Source organism: Amblyomma maculatum, chromosome 4, assembly GCF_055883805.1.
Source record: "Amblyomma maculatum isolate TAMU_Amacu chromosome 4, ASM5588380v1, whole genome shotgun sequence".
Lineage (NCBI taxonomy): Eukaryota > Metazoa > Arthropoda > Arachnida > Ixodida > Ixodidae > Amblyomma > Amblyomma maculatum.
The window spans coordinates 139,549,172-139,564,900 of record NC_139347.1 but is presented as its reverse complement, the minus strand read 5'-3'; the positions used below and the strand labels follow the sequence as shown (position 1 = coordinate 139,564,900).

At 48.8% G+C, this 15,729-nt stretch overlaps 4 non-coding genes across 4 annotated transcripts; all 4 read right to left on the bottom strand.

The window, feature by feature from the left end:
• Positions 1-11,378: 11,378 nt before the first annotated feature.
• On the bottom strand, positions 11,379-11,449 carry TRNAG-GCC (transfer RNA glycine (anticodon GCC)). Its single transcript has one exon. It is a non-coding gene; the product is annotated as a tRNA-Gly (tRNA).
• Positions 11,450-11,837: 388 nt separating this feature from the next.
• TRNAG-GCC (transfer RNA glycine (anticodon GCC)) lies at positions 11,838-11,908 on the bottom strand. Its single transcript has one exon. It is a non-coding gene; the product is annotated as a tRNA-Gly (tRNA).
• Positions 11,909-14,697: 2,789 nt separating this feature from the next.
• On the bottom strand, positions 14,698-14,768 carry TRNAG-GCC (transfer RNA glycine (anticodon GCC)). Its single transcript has one exon. It is a non-coding gene; the product is annotated as a tRNA-Gly (tRNA).
• A 603-nt stretch (positions 14,769-15,371) lies between these two features.
• Positions 15,372-15,442, bottom strand: TRNAG-GCC (transfer RNA glycine (anticodon GCC)). The gene has a single exon. It is a non-coding gene; the product is annotated as a tRNA-Gly (tRNA).
• Positions 15,443-15,729: the final 287 nt, after the last annotated feature.

Here is a 15,729-nt window from a genome sequence, read left to right as displayed (position 1 = left end):
CATTTTCACGTGTGCTGATTGCAGCTTGAATCCTAAAATGCGATCGCTATCAATGATAGCCAAGCAAAGTGGCTCTAAATACAGTGCAAAAAGCAGGGGTGAGAGCGGACAGCCCTGCCTTACTGATGACCGTACTGCGATGCTGTCAGTCAGTTCACCATTCACAATAATACGGGTCGTGCAGTTCGCATAAGCCATTTTAACACCCTCCACTATGACGTCACCAAGGTTAGAATGCTCCAAAATGGAAAAAAGAATTTCGTGAGAAACACGGTCAAAGGCTTTCGCCAAATCTAATTGCATCATGGCTAACTGACCACCGAGTGCATCAACGCATTCTAGTACGGTTTTTGCGACATGTATATTCGCGGCAATGGATCGACCCTTGATGCCGCACGTTTGATGAGGCCCAACCAATGTTTTTATTACGCTTTGCAGTCTTTTTGCTAAAACCTTCATGTACACCTTATAGTCAACATTGATGAGGCTTATCGGTCGATATGACCCCACCAACTGTCGTTTCTCCGGATCATCTGTCTTGGGTATTAGAACAATGTGCGATGTAGAGAAAGACGATGGAACAGTATTACGTTCATAAGCTTCAGTGATTACACAGAGCATAAAATGAGCCACATACTGCTGAAAAGTTTTAAAGAATGCGGCGCTTAGACCATTCGGCCCAGGGGCCTTCCCAGGTGTCAGGTCATCTATTGCAGGTAATATCTCCTGCAACGTTACCGGTGTTTCTAGGTGTGATGATGGTGATTGTGGCGAGTGTGCGGGTGGCTCGAAAGGAAGTGAAGTGTGGCCGCGTGCGGGGCGGGCCAGTGCGCTTGAGTTTGTTCCGGCAAGCGAACGGGTCGGACGCTCCTGGGCGTCGCTGGCGGCGGAGTTCATCGTCCTGGGCCTGGCGTTCAAGGCCGGCTCGCCAGCACCTGTCGGGCACCTGGTCCGAGGTCTGGTACTGCCCAGCGCTTCGCCATCCGGCGAACAGCTTGCGGAGACAGCTCAACCGCTCCAGCGTGCCTGGCCGCCGCACTTGTGCTGCCGCACTGGTGCCGCACTTCGCAGTACCCGGGCGTGACGCGGTACCCCGCGGTACACCGCAGTACCCCGGACTGTGAAGCAGACGCCGGATACAGACGCCGGAGCGTGGCCTGCCGCGCTACCGAGTCCTCGGGCGACTGGAAGTCCCAAACCAGAAGTAGGACGGTTTTGTGTTGGGACATATCCTATTGGGAGAAGCTAGGCTGTATGCATGTCTGTGCCAGTTACGTTAATTGGTCAAGAAAAGAAAAGCGTCCGTGTGTCTGTGAACCTGCTCTGCTACCTGCCCAGAGCTCCTGAACGGACCTGGGCTCACATATATAACATCACAATTTGGCGAGCCTGCCAGGATCCTAGAAATTAGTAGATTCAAGGAACTAATCATTCAGAGAGAGGGCAGAGAGTCGAGGACGGGTTCACACGCATCGCGACGTTTGAGCAAAGATGGAGCTCGAGGCGTTGGTGCTGATGAGCGAGCAGCTAGGTATGACGCTTAAAGAATTCCTCGGCTGGTACGAAGAACAGCTTAGCATTGACAAAGAGGAATTAGAAGCGGACTGGGCAGAAACGCGAATGGATGGGCGGCTTACGCCTAATGCCGAACCCAAGCATTTGCATGAGGTTACAGAACTCCGTGAAAGAGAACAGTGGTTGAAGGCGACCGAAAAAACACTATTAGAGCTTCGAAAACGCGTGACAGCGGAGGAGAAAAACGCCTCGTTTCATGGTGTTGGATGTTACATAGATAGAGCTACTGGGTTGGATCAGAGCAGCCCTGACAAAGTGACCCTACTGTTTAATGAAGCACATGGGGCATTACAGGCCGCAGCACCTGCTAGTAGTGTAAGACCACATCTAGAGCATGAGTACAAAGCTGTGAAAGACCTTACGAAGCCTTCAGCGCTACATGTGCTCTGTTTTGACATAGATACAGTTGGACACCGTCCTAATATGTTCACCTCTGTTCTTAACGAGGTTAAGAGCTCCATAAGGACATATGTCTGCATGGAAAGGGGCCTTACTGACTGTCACAGTAATACTGAAAACGTAAGCACCTTGATAAAGGATCACAGGGAAGGACCATGCATCCATGAGAAGGTTGAGAATAAAGTCGTTGTGAGCAGAAATGTGAGCATGCGTGAAGATGAGAAAATGCATAACGAGAGTTTAAGAGTCAAGACTGTGGCTGGCCTAGGTTATATAAGGCTGGTACGAAATGTTGAGCGTGAGAAGCTCGCAAATGGACTGTTGAGCAGCACTGGAAATTCTCCGGAACGTCGAGATGGCTATCTTACTTTAGATACAGCTGCAGCGACTCACACGCCTGGTGAGGATCGCCGCCGGAAAGGTGGGCGACCGAGGCATACCAAGAAAAGTACATATTCTGATGTTTCTAGACTATCTGGAGAACAGGCGGAGGCGAAAGACTGGCCGCAGATCTTCCATGTTCCCAAAGCCGTAAAATCAGTGATGGTTCATCTCAAGAAGAATGTTGGTGGCCGGAAAGAACACCCCCTACGAGAAGCAAGCTGTGCGAGAAAGTGCAGAAGTGCGCGAAGAACCTCGACGTGCAAAGCTCATTTCCGCAAGCACATTCGGTTTAAGCCAAGGACGGAAATGAAACCACATGCCATAAAACAGTGGCATCGTACTCACTGCCGGAAAAAAGCAGCTTGTGAAATAACGGAGGATGTTGCGTCTTAGAATTATCGAGAAGTCGAAATCTCTCTACCATGCGCCAATTGTGTTTGTTATGATGTCAGACAACGCATACGATTGTACAGTAACTTCCGGGAGTTCAATAACGTCCTGAAGTCTGACTGTGGGTTCATTCCGCGCATTGATGCCGTCTTCATCCTTGCAGGACAGAAAACGTTTTTCTCCAAGTTCAATTTTACGAAGGGTACGTCATTGGAAGGTCACTATGGTTGCTGGAAGCAGGAAAAAAAAACGGATTTTTCCAATATTTCTGGACTGTACCACTTTCGATATATGCCTTTTGGCATCAAAACACCACCACCACCTAGAAAGGGCTCGCACAAAACAAGACATACTACGGCCGCAAGAGTCGGCCGGGGAAGCTACAGCCTGGAGAGAAAGTGCTCATCTTCCTGCTGGCCTATTCAAACAAACTATTCATGTAATGGCGAGGTCCATTTGAAGTTGTGGGCGTGAGAAACGAGGTTAACTACCTCACTGACTTGGGAGGTGCAAAGGAACAATTCCACATCAACATGCTGAAAAAATATGAGAAACTGCGTACCAGTTTCCCCACCGTGGCTGTCGCCGCTGTAGAAGGAAACATGTCAAACACACATCCCATCTGTCGCAAGAAATGTGACTACAGTGACTGTATCCCGCTATTAAGTTTGTGCCACGCACTACCATTGATGCTTAGGTGTCGCAAACTATGGGAACTTGCTTCCATATGAAGTGCGAAAGAGTATGTCAAGGAAACTGACAATGTGGGCGCTGACTACGTAAGCCGTGTGTGAACTTGAGCCTGCATTCTGCAGCCTTGTATTCCTTGTGTTAGTGTTTAAGTCCTGTGTCTATGTTACATGAGCAGCGTGTGAAAGGTGTGGGAGTGTGTTTCTGGTGTCCGAACAAAAATTTAAAAAAACGAACTCGTGTGTTGCATTGTGAAGTTTTGTGTGCTTCTGATTTGGGTTTATTATTGTTGTAGTTTGTTCTCTCCCCGCCACGTTTTCCCCCTCCCCGGCGCCAGAACAGTTGCAAGAAACTGTCTTGAAACGGGGGGAGGTTGTGATGATGGTGATTGTGGCGAGTGTGCGGGTGGCTCGAAAGGAAGTGAAGTGTGGCCGCGTGCGGGGCGGGCCAGTGCGCGTGAGTTTGTTCCGGCAAGCGAACGGGTTGGACGCTCCTGGGCGTCGCTGGCGGCGGAGTTCATCGTCCTGGGCCTGGCGTTCAAGGCCGGCTCGCCAGCACCTGTCGGGCACCTGGTCCGAGGTCTGGTACTGCCCAGCGCTTCGCCATCCGGCGAACAGCTTGCGGAGACAGCTCAACCGCTCCAGCGTGCCTGGCCGCCGCACTTGTGCTGCCGCACTGATGCCGCACTTTGCAGTACCCGGGCGTGACGCGGTACCCCGCGGTACACCGCAGTACCCCGGACTGTGAAGCAGACGCCGGATACAGACGCCGGAGCGTGGCCTGCCGCGCTACCGAGTCCTCGGGCGACTGGAAGTCCCAAACCAGAAGTAGGACGGTTTTGTGTTGGGACATATCCTATTGGGAGAAGCTAGGCTGTATGCATGTCTGTGCCAGTTACGTTAATTGGTCAAGAAAAGAAAAGCGTCCGTGTGTCTGTGAACCTGCTCTGCTACCTGCCCAGAGCTCCTGAACGGACCTGGGCCCATATATAACATCACACTAGGCGCGCTTTACTTTCGTCATCCAATGCAGGCATCAGTCTTAGAAAATCTGTTCGAAAGCCGCCTACAGTCTGAAGCTTAGCGCTAAGCAGTTCTTCGAAGTGCTCTGTTACCGCACGCTGAATATCTTTAGCATCTTCAGTGATATGGCCGGCATATCTTATACTCCTTATTTCTTTCTGGCAGGCGTATCTTTTCTCGTCTGCTAGCACTCGTTGTGTCGGTACTTCTCCAGCCCAAAGTTTTTCAGCCCTTGCACGTATAACAGCCGCTGTGTATCTTTCACTGTCGATTGTTTCCAACTCACTTTTTATCTCTCGTATTTTACTGGCGAAATGCCCTGGCACTGAACTTTCCATGCTCAAAAGAAACTGGAGTTGTTCATTCAGTTTTTTCTTTATGCCGCACCTTACTGCTCTTTTCTATGGATTTCAATTTGACCCACTCTTTGAAGCTGACCCATTCTGCTGCAAAACTTACTGGTCGCATAGCAAGACGATTTTCAAACTCGGTCTTAACTCTTCATCGGCGAGAAGATTGGCATTCAGTTTCCATAGGTGCCAGTTAAAGCGCGCTATCTTTCCTTTCCTACCAAACACTGCACTCACGAGACAATGATCACTGAAAGACACAGGTTTGACCTCATATGCAGTACATAGGGAAACAAGATCAACCGAGGCATACACCCTGTCCAATCTAGCATGGCTATCTTGCTGAACGTGTGTGAACTCTGGCTGGTTTCCAGTGGAGAACACACTGCCAACATCATCAAGGCCATACTCATGCACAAGTGCATTCAACAGGTCGGAGCTTCTGTCTGTTCGAGGTTTACACTTCGCCGCTCGGTCCACAGCTGAGCACACACAGTTGTAGTCACCAAGTACAAGCAAGATTTTGTCAGTCTTCAGCCACAATTCAATAGACTCAAAAAACGATTCACGTTCGCATTTTGAATTGGGAGCATACACACACACAACACGCCAGCATAAATTACAGTAGGTAAGATCAGTAACCAAAAGCCGACCACTTGGACAGGCAAAAACGGACTCTACGCTTACTCCCAGCGTGTTACGTATAAATAAAAGATCCACCCAATACACCAACAGAATGGCATACACACACATAAAAGTTTGCTTGAAAAGAAGCCACCATACGGTCAGTGCTTTCTTGGCTCTCAATCTTTGACTCTTGCACAGCTGCTATATCTATATCATTATCCAAAAGGAGGCGACTGAGCTGGCATTGTCGCCTTCTCGCTCCCAGCCCTCTGACATTCAAAGTAGCTACGTGTAACGGCGAATTAAGCTTAAGAGTCATGAATTAGAAAGAGACGCCCGTACCAGCATGTTGCCTACCTTCATGGTTGCGTGGCCTCCGCTTCTGAAGAACAGCGGCGTATGTATGCATGTAATGTCCTCCCGGCAGAACATCGGGCTGCATTCAAACGAAGTCCAAGCACAGTCTTTCATTTTTTTTTTCCACACACGCCCCTCTTGGTTGCAGAATGTTCCTGACGCTGGTCGGTAGGCAGCCGACCCGCAAATCGTTCAGGACACCACAAAACTACGGAGGCGGTTTCCCCGCCTGCCGCGTGTCGGCCGAGAAGTTCGGCTTCGGTCTCAAAGTTGCTCTTCGGATGCCCGCAGTTTTCGGCGGCGGCTCACCACAAACACCACCTGGCAGCTGAGTCCCCTCGACGCTTTCCTCGTGTGGACGTTTCGCAGCAATAAAGGCTGCTGTCTCCGGCCCAACCTCCATGGCATCAGTAAAGGAAGGCTCAGTGCTGAGATGCTCCTCAGCGTCAGAAAAATTGATTACATCTTCTGATGCTTCCTTTGACTCGCCTTCATGGTCCTGTGACGGATCTTGCAAGGCTTGCCGAGTTTCACTCTCTTGACTGGGCACCGTCACCTTATGCTTTGTTAAAACCGTCATGGAAGGCGCGTCCTGTTTTGTTGACTGACCTCTAATGTCAGCAGCCTCCTCCGCATCCGCCTCGTCCATAATTAATTCGGACGAGTCTTCCCTGGTCCCAGGTCCGGCAATGCTAGCGTAGCTTCGTGCACACTGGCTGTCTTCATGCCCGAACCGTCGACAGGTTCCGCAGCGAGGAACCCGGCACTCTTTGCGGATGTGACCCGTACTCCGGCAGCATAGGCACAACGGGGGTCTGCCTGGCACAATCACTAGCGCCAGCTCGCCGCTAACGTTCAACTGATGCGGCAGGTCGTCGAGCTTCAAGCCAGCTTTCAGCTTCAGCGTGACGAGTCTAGTGGTGGAGCTCTTTTCTAGCATACCTTTAACACGCCAGCGCTCCCGGGAAACCTCCGACACCTTTCCGTACGGCGCAAATGCAGCACGAACATCCTCGTCTGGCACGTTGTGTAGCAGCCAGTGAAGTTTCATTTCATTTCATTTATTTTCCTTAAAGGCCCTGTGAGGGGCATTACATAAGGGGTGGGTACATCATTGTAGGCGGTAAGTGTTAATACGATGAAAAATGAGCATGAAGATTGTCAGCGAAGGTCGCGGAGCACATGATGGCTGCAATGTCTCTGGGAAGGTCGTTCCAGTCAACAATGGTACGGGGAAAAAATGAGGCTGCAAAAGTAACCGTGCGGACACGTGGACGAGAAACCTGTAAAAGGATGACAAGTGCGATGAGATATGCGGGTTGGCGGGACGATGTAGGGCGCGCAGGAAAGTGAACTGTGATAAAATTTGTAGAATAAGCAAAGGCTGGCGATACGACGACGAACTGAGAGGAGTGATAACCCTGATTTATCTTTCAACCCTGACACACTGATGTCGTAGGAATATGAAGAATGAATGAACCTGGCTGCTCTCTTTTGTACTGCTTCAAATGCGTTGATAAGGTAAGCATGATGAGGGCTCCAAATAGGTGAGGCATATTCTAATTTTGATCTGACAAGTGTTTTGTATGCTAGCAGTTTTACGTGATCGGGGGCATGGCGGAGATGACGTCGTAAGAAACCTAGTGTTCTATTAGCAGTTGAGACAATATTAGTGATGTGTGCACTCCAGGATAAGTCGTTACACAAGGTGACACCTAAATACTTATATACTTAGTGCCGTTTGAGTCGCACGTCCTGGTTCGCCGGGTCAATCACCAAGCAGCGACCGTTTTTTACACACAGCTCACCTACACTTCCAATCTTGTTCACCACTTCAGCATCTTTGAGGGTGACGGCCCAGACGTGGCTCATCCGATACGCCCCCATTGCGATAACGTCGGGGATTAGCGAGTGTTGCGCCAAAGCATCCCGGAAATCTTCCACCCGGTACGGGCGGGCCCTGATATCGGCGTGCAAAAAAACGGTATTCAAAACAAACCGACCTGTTGGCAGTGCAGGCAAAACAACCTGGTAAGTATTGTGCTGTTCAGCAGTCTTGTTACCGCGGCCTGACATGGCCGCTGATGCCGCTCCTGAGGAGCCCTGCATCCTGCGTCCGTTCACTGGCGTGGCCGGAAGCAGAATCACTGAACCACCGACCCGCTTGCATCACCGTAGATAAAGCGTCGTGCAGTGAAACAGTACTGACACAAGGCTATGACAGACAATGGGGTGGATGAGCGAGTGCCGTAAGAGTCAAATAAAACTAATCAGTATGGCGTGCACGCACCAGTGGTCCACTTGGAAGCAAATAAAAAGTCAACTGCGTCGGCCGGGAATCGAACCCGGGCCACCTGCGTGGCAGGCGAGTATTCTACCACTGAACCACCGACGCTTTTTTTTTCTTTATTTCCTGACCGAGGACGTACACAAAAAAGACACATGTGACATCAACAACATGACAAAATAAAAGATCAAGCATTGACTTAAAGCTTCGGCCTTCCTTAGCTGAAGTTGCCTGATTAAAAATCCCTCATATGTGACAACCCTTCAAAACTAACCAACCATTCTGACTCTAGTTTTAACGCTTTCTGTTCATCCACATATGCCCGTATGCTCTCTCTAAAGAGCTGTCTCGCTGAACGTGCATCGACGTCACCATGCTCTACAGCCATTCTGCTTTTCCATATGCTGTGGAGAGCCTGTAGCATCAAAAGATCCAACGGTGTATCATTGTTCGCTTCTACTGGCAAGAATCGAATACCATGTGGGCTTATGGGTAGTTCCTTTTTTTAAGCGTCCTCTGGAGCACGTCCCATAAAAATACGGCGTCCCAGCATTCGAGAAACACGTGTTCAATCGTCTCCTCTTTCCTGCATATTATGCAGTGGACACCCCAGGGTACAAGAAGCCCTTTCTGTTCCTTCCATTTCTTTACCTCCAATGTTCCAGTGTGCAGCTTAAAAAAGAACGTTTTCATCCCTGCCGGCACCATCATCCTCTTCACTCTTTTAAGAACATTTTTGCCCCCGGTAGACGAGTACACAGCTCTGTACAACGGTTCTGGAAGCACCACATCGCACAAGTCTTTATACAGTTTTTTCCGGTTTACACTCCACAAATAGTCTAAAATAAACCGCACCATCAAGAACCTGTACGCCAAGACCACTTCCCTTAGATACCCGTGGACACCTCCTGACATGCGGTCAGAAGAAACGACAATTCCCGGGAGAGCTTGACCCAGGCGTAACTGACAGACCGTACGAAGAAATGGATTTTTCACATTCCTCAAAAACATGAAACGATTGACTAACTGGCGCAGAAACAGATGTGCCAAACCAAGCCCGCCGTCCTTCACCCGGCGGAAGAGATTTGTCCGACTTGTCCGTTCCCACGAAGACCCCCACACAAAGACGGCAAAGATACGATGCATCTTTTGGACATTAGCTCTTGAACAATATAACACTTGAAGCACGTACCAAACTTTTGTCACTAAAAACAAATTACAAATCGTGGCCTTCGCAAACACCGACCACTGCCATCCATTCCATTTGTCCACACTATCTTTCAATTTACCGACTTGGTTTTTCCAGTATGGGTCACTGTCCCGATACGATTCAAGAGGGGCACCAAGGTAGCTGACAGGGTTGGTAACGAATTTCATGTTAGCAAAAATGCCTGGGGTCGCTGGCCAGTCACCGTGCCAGAAGCCCAGGCACTTGCCCCAGTTAACAGCACTGCCGCTTACAGCGCAAAAATCTTTTACAGTTTTCACAACTTCTACGATGCTTTCGTAGTCTACACAAAACATCGCGACATCATCGGCATAAGCCAAAAGCTTCACTTCTGCTTGATGCAGCTTGAAGCCCCGCATTTTCTCATGCTTGATAATGCTTAAACATAAGGGTTCAAGATAGATACAAAAGAGAAGAGGTGAAAGGGGGCAACCTTGACGAACTGAGCGTTAGACAGCAATACTGTCACCGACAGATTTGTTCACAATTAGTCTAGTTGTACAAGCACTGTAAGCCATAGCCACTCCTTCTCTGATGACGCATCCGACCTTGACATAGTCTAATATACACAAAAGCAAGTCGTGGGGCACTCTATCAAAAGCCTTTTCAAGATCTATTTGGAGCATTGCTACTCCAAGTCCACCAGCATCGCAACATTCAAGAATGGCCCTCGCGATGTGAATATTCGTAAAAATGGACCTGTCTTTAATACCGCATGTTTGGTGGTCTCCAACAATATCTTTAATAACTGTTTGCAATCTTTTAGCTAGTATTTTCATAAAAATTTTATAGTCGACATTGGTTAAACTAATCGGCCGGTAAGAGGTAACACTGCATAATTGACCTCGGTCCTCCGTTTTGGGAATTAGCACAGTATGAGAAGATGCAAAGGACGGCGGCAGCACATTAAGGTCATATGCTTCATTATACACTTTTTCCAGTACCGGCGAGAGAAAATCCTGGAAAGCTTTATAAAATGCGGCGCTAAGTCCAGGATTTGACTGGCAAATGTGGAAGTTAAATTCAAAATTATTATCTGATGACAGTTACCAAGCCGACGTTGAAAGGCATATAGCAAATATGAATGACAAAGGCGTAACAAAGTTAGGGGCTAAATGGGAGGTTTTTAAACAGAATGTCAAAATGACAGCATTGGAAAGATCGAGCGCTATAGCCAGACAAGAAAGGGCCGAAGAAAGGTCCCTTTGCGTGAATCTACAGCTTCTAATCGATGTGGAAAGCAATAACCCCGGTTTGTTCATAGACGACATACGAGCACTTAAGGGCAAGCTTGAACTACTCGACGCTGACCGATATCGCGGTGCCCTTGTCAGAGCTAGAGCCGAACGGCTGATAAGGGGGGAAGGTCCGACAAAAAGGGCGTTAGGCACAGAAAAGTGGCACGCTCGAAGGAATAAGATAGATGAAATTGAATACCAAGGGACCATTACCAACGAAAAGAAAGAAATCCAGCAAGCTTTCTTCGAGCATTATCGTCAGCAGTTCGCACGATGTGCAGTTGATATCGAGAGTTTCAAGAGAGTTTATTTGCCTTTAATGCCACAACTCGACGAAAAGACGACACGTGTGCTAGAGACCCCCATCACGGAGGACGAAGTGAAATGCGCTATTGGGAATTTGAACCCCGGCAAATCGCCTGGCACTGAACCACCGACGCGCTTGCATCACCGTAGATACAGCGTCGTGCAGTGAAACAGTACTGACACAAGGCTATGACAGACAATGGGGTGGATGAGCGAGTGCCGTAAGAGTCAAATAAAACTAATCAGTATGGTGTGCACGCACCAGTGGTCCACTTGGAAGCAAATAAAAAGTCAACTGCGTCGTCCGGGAATCGAACCCGGGCCACCCGCGTGGCAAGCGAGTATTCTACCACTGAACCACCGACGCACTTGCATCACCGTAGATACAGCGTCGTGCAGTGAAACAGTACTGACACAAGGCTACGACAGACAATGGGGTGGATGAGCGAGTGCCGTAAGAGTCAAATAAAACTAATCAGTATGGTGTGCACGCACCAGTGGTCCACTTGGAAGCAAAAAGTCAACTGCGTCGGCCGGGAATCGAACCCGGGCCACCCGCGTGGCAGGCGAGTATTCTACCACTGAACCACCGACGCGCTTGCATCACCGTAGATACAGCGTCGTGCAGTGAAACAGTACTGACACAAGGCTATGACAGACAATGGGGTGGATGAGCGAGTGCCGTAAGAGTCAAATAAACCTAATCAGTATGGTGTGCACGCACCAGTGGTCCACTTGGAAGCAAAAAGTCAACTGCGTCGGCCGGGAATCGAACCCGGGCCACCCGCGTGGCAGGCGAGTATTCTACCACTGAACCACCGACAGCACTTGCATCACCGTAGATACAGCGTCGTGCAGTGAAACAGTACTGACACAAGGCTACGACAGACAATGGGGTGGATGAGCGAGTGCCGTAAGAGTCAAATAAACCTAATCAGTATGGTGTGCACGCACCAGTGGTCCACTTGGAAGCAAAAAGTCAACTGCGTCGGCCGGGAATCGAACCCGGGCCACCCGCGTGGCAGGCGAGTATTCTACCACTGAACCACCGACGCTTTTTTTTTTCTTTATTGCCGTGAAACACAAACCAAAAATACACACGATAAAACACGTCAACTACACTTGAGCTAACGCGTACGCGGCTAAAATCTTTTCAGGTTCACCAACTCATCAAATAGACATTGCCATTGTGGTGGATCCTGCTGCATCCTGAAAGTTTCGCGTATATACACCGATTTCAATGAAGTTTTCAATCGCAGATCGTGTATTTATATCTGCGTGACGCACCTGCATTCGTGTTTTCCACAAACTATGGAGGCCAAGAAGCATAATTAAATCATAAGGTGCATCATCGTTCTGCACTGGTAGGAATCTGATACCGTACGGAGTTAGGGGAAGCTCCTTTTTAATTGTCCTTTGGAGGACGTCCCATAGAAAGACAGCATCCCAACACTGTAAGAAGACGTGTTCAATTGTCTCCGGTTTTTTGCACAACAGGCAATTTGTTGTCCATGGGACGAAGATACCTTTTTCATTCAGCCAGGTTTTAACAGGGAGCGTATTAGAGTGAAGTTTGAAAAGGAAAGTTTTAGCAGATGGCCTCACGGGCATCTTCTTGACTCTTTTCAAAACGTCCTGCCCTGGGCCTCCACAGTGTAATGCCCGGTAAAAAGGCACCGGAAGCATCACGTCAATGAGATCTTTATACAGTTTTTTTCTGGGAACATTGAAAAGGTAATCAAAAGAAAACCGCACTTCCAGCAACTTGCACGAAAAAACAACCTCGCGCAGGTAGCCAGTCACAGTACCAGGCATGCTTTCACATGACACAATCCATTCAGGGAGCAGCCTCTGCAATCGCGCTTGCATCACAGTTCTTAGAAAGGTATCTTTTTCATCACGCAGGAATATAAATCGCGAGACCACCTGACGCAAGAACAGATGTTCAAGGCCAAGCCCGCCCCTTTTAACAGAAATAAACAAATTCGTCCGGGCGGTTTTTTCCCATGTGGATGCCCAAATAAAAACAGCAAAAACGCGGTGCATTTTCTGAATTGAGGTTCGTGAGACACACAACACATTCATGAGGTACCACAGCCTCGAAATAAGAAAAACATTGCAAATAGAAGCTCGCGAAAACATTGAGAGTTGCCTTCCTTGCCACGCATCCGCTTTTTCTTTCGCTCTGGATGTTTCTTCCATCCAGTGCACGTTGGGATCTCGATAACAATCTAAAGGCACGCCTAGATATCGCGTTGGGAGAGCAGACCATCGCAGCTTACAGAAGAAATCAGGTGTCACGTCCCAATCACCGTGCCAAAACCCAGAGCTTTTCTCCCAATTGATCATACATCCGGTTTGATCACAAAATGTTTGGACGACACCCGTAACTTCACAGATGCTCTTTCTAGTAGCACAAAACACTGCTATGTCATCAGCATATGCTAGCATTTTCACGTGTGCTGATTGCAGCTTGAACCCTAAAATGCGATCGCTATCAATGATAGCCAAGCAAAGTGGCTCTAAATACTGTGCAAAAAGCAGGGGTGAGAGCGGGCAGCCCTGCCTTACCGATGAACGTACTGCGATGCTGTCAGTCAGTTCACCATTCACTATAATACGGGTCGTGCAGTTCGCGTAAGCCATTTTAACACCCTCCACTATGACTTTTCCAAGGTTAGAATGCTCCAAAATGGAAAAAAGAATTTCGCGAGAAACACGGTCAAAGGCTTTCGCCAAATCTAACTGCATCATGGCTATCTGACCACCGAGTGCATCAACAAATTCTAGTACGGTTCTTGCGACATGTATATTCGTGGCAATGGATCGACCCTTGATGCCGCACGTTTGATGAGACCCAACCAGTTTTTTTATTACGCTTTGCAGTCTTTTTGCTAAAACCTTCATATACACCTTGTAGTCAACATTGGTGAGGCTAATCGGTCGATATGACCCCACCAACAGTCGTTTCTCCGGATCATCTGTCTTGGGTATTAGCACAATGTGCGATGTAGCGAAAGACAATGGAACAGTATTACGTTCATAAGCTTCAGTGATTACATCGAGCATAAACTGAGCCGCATACTGCTGAAAAGTTTTAAAGAAGGCAGCGCTTAGACCATCCGGCCCAGGTGCTTTCCCAGGTGTCAGGTTATCTATTGCAGATTCTATCTCCTGCAACGTTATCGGTGTTTCTAGGCGCGCTTTACTTTCGTCATCCAGTGCAGGCATCAGTCTTAGAAAATCTGTTTGAAAGCCGCCTACAGCCTCAAGCTTAGCGCTAAGCAGTTCTTCGAAGTGCTCTGCTACCGCACGCTGAATATCTTTAGCATCTTCAGTGATATGGCCGGCATACCTTATACTCCTTATTTCTTTCTGGCAGGCGTATCTTTTTTCGTCTGCTAGGGCTCGTTTTGTCGGCACTTCTCCAGCCCAAAGTTTTTCAGCCCTTGAACGTATAACAGCCGCTGTGTATCTTTCGCTGTCGATTGTTTCCAACTCACTTTTTATCTCTCGTATTTTACTGGCGAAATGCCCTGGCACTGAACTTTCCATGCTCAAAAGAAACTCGAGTTGTTCATTCAGTTCTTTTTCTTTCTCTTTATGCCGCACCTTACTGCTCTTTTCTATGGATTTCAATTTGACCCACTCTTTGAAGCTGTCCCATTCCGCTGCAAAACTTACTGGTCGCATAGCCAGACGATCTTGAAACTCGGTCTTAACTTCCATAAGGAACTCTTCATCGGCGAGAAGCTTGGCATTCAGTTTCCATAGGTACCAGTTAAAGCGCGATTTCTTTCCTGCCCTACCGAACACTGCACTCACGAGACAGTGATCGCTCAACTGCGTCGGCCGGGAATCGAACCCGGGCCACCCGCGTGGCAGGCGAGTATTCTACCACTGAACCACCGACGCGCTTGCATCACCGTAGATACAGCGTCGTGCAGTGAAACAGTACTGACACAAGGCTATGACATACAATGGGGTGGATGAGCGAGTGCCGTAAGAGTCAAATAACCTAATCAGTATGGTGTGCACGCACCAGTGGTCCACTTGGAAGCAAAAAGTCAACTGCGTCGGCCGGGAATCGAACCCGGGCCACCCGCGTGGCAGTATTATACCACTGAACCACCGACGCGCTTGCATCACCGTAGATACAGCGTCGTGCAGTGAAACAGTACTGACACAAGGCTATGACATACAATGGGGTGGATGAGCGAGTGCCGTAAGAGTCAAATAACCTAATCAGTATGGTGTGCACGCACCAGTGGTCCACTTGGAAGCAAAAAGTCAACTGCGTCGGCCGGGAATCGAACCCGGGCCACCCGCGTGGCAGTATTATACCACTGAACCACCGACGCGCTTGCATCACCGTAGATACAGCGTCGTGCAGTGAAACAGTACTGACACAAGGCTATGACATACAATGGGGTGGATGAGCGAGTGCCGTAAGAGTCAAATAACCTAATCAGTATGGTGTGCACGCACCAGTGGTCCACTTGGAAGCAAAAAGTCAACTGCGTCGGCCGGGAATCGAACCCGGGCCACCCGCGTGGCAGGCGAGTATTCTACCACTGAACCACCGACGCCGACAGGAAACGGGCGCAAACGCATTCTATACATAGAGAGGGCTATTGCGCAATTTCATTTTATATCTTTATACATTTAGGTCAGTGCGATGGCGACCAGCAGCAGCAGCAGACGTACGGCCCTTTGTATGGCGGGAACGGCTGCAGCGAAGTGCCCGTTCAGCGCGAGCATATGCATTACTCAAACTGGATGCATTGTCCTGTAGTGCAGCACGCTGCCGGAGAGGGAGCTAAAGTAAAAAAAGCAACGAAGTACTTCAGGGCAGAGCCCAGATGTTAATACTTCG